Genomic DNA, 6,362 nt, shown 5'->3' with positions numbered 1-6,362 from the left:
AGTCTGAAGCGTCTGTTTATTTATTGTCATTTGTGTCGTGTGTTTCACGTTTGTCAATGTATTGCACAAGGTAGCGGAGGGCATTAGCTGGTAGGAGGGGGATACTGTGTTATATTAGGTGGTAGCAATGGTTTATTCTCCGAAGGGTGAAAGTGACATGTTCACATTTTGTATGTTTTTTCTTCTTCCATCGCTTGAACCAATGATCAAGGATGTGACATGGGTTTGCGTCTTTCTGGTTGAGATAACAGGATCTTCATGAGACCAAAGGATGACGGCATCATCCGCATAGATGGTGAGGATCGTTTCAGTAATGTTAGGACTCTCTGCCGTGTATACTGTGTAGAGGAAGGGTCCTAAGATATTTCCTTGTGGTATCCGTGCATCTGTACGATAGCAGGCCGATAAAGTGGGGCCCACTGGTGACCCTGATCTCTGTCAGATAAGTAGAATTTTTAGAATCAGGTACTAGGAAAAAGAGAGGACTCTCTTAAGCTTCCAGAGCAACCCCGAGTGGTCGAAGGCTGGCTTCACATGTAGGAATACACCGGAGCAGCACTCCTTTTTAGATGGCAGTTGTCTATATTTTTCTAGAATGTTTACATTTAACTGAAGAGCAACTGGGTATGTCGGCTGTAAGCACATCGTCTTCATATAACAGTGAGTTAATTTTTGTGTTACCGACTATAACTCCTCTTTCAAAGATTTTCGTTGTTTTACATCCGTCTACTCGTAGATTGATTTCTGTTCGGTCTTTGTTTATCACTTTTTTTACATAATTTTTTGCTCCTACAAACAACAGCAATCTTTATAATTTTGGATCACTGAGATCTAAACAGTGTTCTAAATTGCAAGAGGCCAGATAATTCACTGACAGGCAAAAAATTCTACCCACTTAGATAATATAACTTGGTTTGTATATATTTTTTTATATTAATTATGTTTCACGTTTTTTTAAAGTTTAATAATTGAGTGTTTTTCTAAAAAAAGTTTTTAAAAAAATGTAAATTGCTAAGGAAAATGAAAAATGGAAAAAACGGATAGATAAAATTTGTTTTAATTAATATTTCAATGTTGCATATTTCCGCCTCTTGCCTTAATTACATCTCGAAGATGCCTCGGCATACTTTCTACCAGTCTGGAAATGTCTCTTTGCTGGAGGTTAGCCCATTCTTCACGAAGAATCCTTTCAACTTCGTGGATTGTATCAGGAAGTGAAGGACGTGCTCTTATTCGACTTTTTAGATTATCCCGTAAATGTTCGATGGTGTTCAAGTCTAAGACCCTGATGTTACGCTGTGGAAGGTATGTTTGTATTATGCGAGCGACATGTGGATGGGCATTATCCTGCATTAGAATAGGATTGTCGCTGATTTCATCGAGGATAGGCAATGCATGATGTTCCAAAATTTTATCCACATAGCGAGTGGCCGTCAAAGACCCTCCACGAACAACAACCAACTCTGTGCGACTCTCCATTGAAATTCCCGCCAACACTGAGCTAGGTTGAAAAGGTTGGCTCTGGGAAAAATAACAGGCTTCGTACCATCCATTTCGCCTTCTCCACATTTTTAAATGCCCATCTAGAGATCGTAGAGCAAATCTACACTCATCTGTAAAACGTACAGCAGACCAATCGTCCAAAGACTAATGGCTGTATTCTCGAGTAAATGCGAGCCGTTTAACTCTGTGTTCTGGTCAATTCTGGTCCTCTTACGGGAGGAAAAGCCATCAGTCCATACTGATTTAATCTTCTTCGAGCAGTGCATTCAGAAATTTGGACACCTCAAACCTCCTGGAGCTGATGAATCGCCTGTACAACAATAAGGTACCGGTTTCGCTAAATGCTTAAAGTCAAAAAACTATCTTCCTATGGTTCTGTTATCCTAGGGCGTCCAGAAGTGGGCCTTCTATGGTAGGACCCAGTTTCTCGAAAACGTCTGACGTGCGGCGTCGCGCAGTGTTTCATAGGGAACACCTATGGCAATAGCCGCATACCTAAAGCGGCCCATAGACGATCAATATTATTGCACAATATTTTGGGTTGTGCAATTTAATTGATCGTGTGTAGACGATATTGAAAGTTTGCGCAATACATTGCATGATTGACGAAAAGTTGAAAATATATTGTACAACCTGGAAAATATTGCACCGTCTGTTGGCATTATTGCGCAATATCAGTCAGTTTGTGAAGTATCAACAAGTGCACAAAATATTGTACAAACTTCAATATCGTCTTCAAACTATTCAAGTTTATTGCACAAACAAGATTTTGTGCATTATTGAACGTTAAGGGGCAACCGTCAAATTATTGTGCAATCTATATTGTACAATAATATTGACCGTCTATGGGCCGCTTAATGGAACGTCCATCATCAATAAGGGTCACACCACGCGCGACATCCTGAGCACTAATTGGCATTTTTAAGTTTAAAAACTGAAATTGAGAAAACAAAGATGAAAACTAAAAAGTTTATTGCTTCAGAATTCAAATGAGATGGAATAAACATTTTAAATTTCGTAAAAAGTAAACATTGAAAAATCATTTGTCCTTGTTTTTGATTAATGATTAAGCGTATTTACCTTCTAATTGATATTCCAAAATTAAAACTGCATAAACACATATTTATTGGTAAAAGCATGAGACAAATTAAGTGCAGAATTTTCTTTTATCGAGAAAAAAACTCAATTAGCCGAATTTTTTTGCCTGTCAGTGTATTAACAGTACATACATTAAATGCTCTTTTATCAAAAAATTAAATGTTTATTGTAATTATTTACATTAAATTTTATCTATTTGCCTGTCAATGGAACATTTTTACACCATTAAATTTCAAGGTTTATTTATATCATGTGGAAACTTTAAGGAACAGTAAATCACCTTCTGGATCGCCCTTAGTAACAAACAGCCGAAACTTATCTGGGCGGGTGGAAAAAAAAACGTAATTTGATGATTTGGCTATAACCGATAATTAATGTTTGGGCAGGACTGTATGGGGAGTAGGGGGAAAAAAACGAAGTGTGCCTTATCAGGATCAGCTCTACTGGCCATTGGCCGCTTTTTAAATTGATTCCATCCCACATATTTCTAACAGAATTCGTGCCCCCTTCTTCCTGTATAAACATTCGCAAATCAATTTCCAGCAGGCATGTTAATTTTTAATTTTTTTCTTTTTTTTTATTATTATTATTAAATTGGCCTTCTTCATGATCCGTCACGTTCTGGTCTACACTAATTCGATGATATGATGATTTATATAGTTTTTTCTTCTTTTTCTTCTTATTTTTTCTTCCGATACAGAATATTATTAAGTAATATTAAAATAAAAATCAAATCTTTTCAACAATGAGATCATTAACAAAGGTATGTTTCTTATTTATTAACAGACACGACCTCACTCCTGCAGATTACCCCCATTTCTCTTTATGGCATTATTTTAAAAAAAAATCACTTGCAAGGAGAGGCTACCATTTAATGTAAGGCTGGTGCAAAAGGAATGTAGGTTTGATTAAGACAGTCAAAACTTTTTTTAATTAGTAATTCAGATATCGTGAGATGCGGTCGGGTGTGATGTAGGTTTCAGAAAAACATTTTCTTTATCGTGCCAACGTTTCGATCTTTTATTGAGATCATCTTCAGTGCTCAAAGTGTTTGTCTTCTGTGTAATTGTGCCATCCTTGCGTGTCGTATTGAGAGTGCCTACATCACACCCGACCGCATCTCACGATATCTGAATTACTATCGATTAACGGTCACTAATCTCTACACATTTCTATTTTTAATTTTTATAAAATAAAGAAAATTTATTCGAAATATTTTCCGTCAAAATTGGCCTGGCGTTATCATGAAGAAGAACGGCCTCTTACGGTTTACCAATGCTGGACAAAGACGTTGCAGTTTCCCGTGCAATTTTGTATATTCTTGGTAATATTTCTCTGCTATGATTGTTTCGCCATAATTCTGGATATTATAGTTAACAGCTCCAGCAGTACCGCACCAAACAATTACCATAACTTTTTTGGGTGAAAATTTGGTTTCGGGAAATATTTTTGCGCTTCATCCTTGCCTTCAACTTGTTCTCTGCGACCTGTACGCCTCCTCTTATCTTAGAAAATCCATTTCTTATCGCACGTGATGATTCAATCGAGAAATGGATCATTTTGGTGGTGCAACAGAAATTTCAATTTTCGCCAATTTCAAAGCGTTGAATTCTTTGTGCTTTGGTTAGTTCTTGCAGTACCAACTAGAGCTTCTTTATTTTAGTCATTTGCTCTAGACGGTTGAGTAGTCAATACTACGCTCTTCCGCAATTTCCCGTGTTGTCTTACGTGAATTTTCTTCAATCAACGTTTTGAGTTGGTCGTCGAGCACAACAGAATACCTACCCGCGACCTCCCCTGTCGTCCAGATCGAAAACCCCAAGGCGAAATCCCTGAAACCGTTGCTGCACCGTGCATTAGCTAATGCTTCCTTCCCCCCAAATTGTATTGATGTTACTCGCGCTTTGAGCCGCACTTCGCTCAAGTTTAAATTCGTACAAATAAATTTCACGAAAATCTAGTTTAGACATACTTAATTTCTCAGGCCCTCACTCTTATAAAATTCAATATAAACTAAAATGTTTTATATAAAAAAATAACAATTAAAAGTATTTATTATAATCCATAAATAAGGTTTGAGGATTTACCTTTGTTTACATGACACCTGCGAAAATAAAACAACTTTTCAAATCCTGCATTAATTTTGCATCAACCCAATACTTAATGGGAAAGGAATTTAAAAAATGGAAGAATTGAAATATCGAGGCGTGATTTTTGATCAAAAGCAAACATGGAATATATTTGCAATAAAGTAAGTACAACTGTTCAAACACACCAGGTATGAGGCAAGCTAAGAGATTTATAAATCTCTTAAACAGGAAAGCGAAGAATTCCTCTCTTTCAGCAGGCAGGATTTGAGGAAATTATAGGCCTCCATACAGGCCACTGCCCTCTCAACTACCATCTGAAGAAGACGGGCTAATGAGAGACAGAAACTCTGACAGGAACTGAAAACAGAAACTTAAGAGACATCGACACAATGTGAAGCATTAGTCCGGTTACAGTACAGCCACTTTGGTTCTGCCGAATGTCTGACACCAAAGGAGGTCCGCGAAGAGGACCAAGGAAAGTGCTTACAAGAATACGACCAGGCTGGTCACGGATTTGGACGAAACTTTTTTTAGTGATTCTAGATTCAAAATATCAGACAAGTATACGCAACTTCTTGTAAATCGGACCCGGTTTCGTCAAAAAAAATTTTTGAAAGTTGAAATTTTCTGTTTTTTAATTTTTCTTTTTAACAACGTATATACCATTAAAATATATAAAATAGTTCTATAACAAAATACCCAAAATAGCATTTGTCAGAAATTAAACTCTTTTTTTTTAATGAAAATAATAGTCCGATTTTTTATGTTTGATACAGTTATAAAATGCAACTTGACAATTTCTTTAAAACGAATTATCAACCATGAAAATTGGTCCATTAGCTTTTGAGAAAAATTATGTTAGAGCTTGCTCTAGGAATGTCAGTTTGGCAGAAGGTTATCGAAATTATCAGTCAAAAAATTAATTTACACCGATTTCCGCGAAATTCGGCATCTAAGGGTTTTATAGCTCTAGAATCATGAATCTTACAATTTTACAATTCTCTATTTATAATGAAGCAAGAAGTTTAGCCTTGTATAACCATAGAAATATGGTCAACTGGGCCATACCGGGTAGCACACTAAACTGTTTTTCCCTCAATTTATGACAGTCTAAAAAATAGATATTCCAAGCACTTCAAAGATTACAATGATGCTACTAATCATGGTAAGCCCAAACAATTTTTGTATTGGAAGATATTTTTGTAGCATGTAGTGCACTCAATCATGGAGACACCTAATATTTAATCACCATTACATAAGACAGAAGATGCAAATTATTGACCGATGAACAGTGGTTATTACCCACTGCCAGGATGGCACAAATTTATTTGTTTCAACTCTGGTGAAGACTTTTTTAAAGTCTTAAATTCTCTAGACTTAATAAGGTTGTTTTTAATTATATTTTTATTTCTACTGTCTGTGATATTACATGAAACTAGTCTAGTCATTTCATAGTTGAAAAGGTGAAGAAAATGGTGAGGAAAAAACTTTCTGCGTTAGCATGAAAATAAAACAATTCAAGTTTATTTACTTCTGACTAAAAATCAAGCCCTGAAGAAGGTACAATAAAGTTCCGAAAGCTAGGCGAAGATTTAAAATTTAAAATATTTTATTTGGCCACATCCCTGATAACCAAGTGTCTTATCTGTATAAGATAAATCTACAAAACAT

The sequence above is a fragment of the Cimex lectularius genome, unplaced genomic scaffold (genome assembly GCF_000648675.2).
Source record: "Cimex lectularius strain Harlan isolate CLEC.00 unplaced genomic scaffold, Clec_2.1 scaffold234, whole genome shotgun sequence".
NCBI lineage: Eukaryota > Metazoa > Arthropoda > Insecta > Hemiptera > Cimicidae > Cimex > Cimex lectularius.
The sequence above is the reverse complement of the archived record's forward strand: the minus strand, read 5'-3'. Positions refer to the sequence as shown.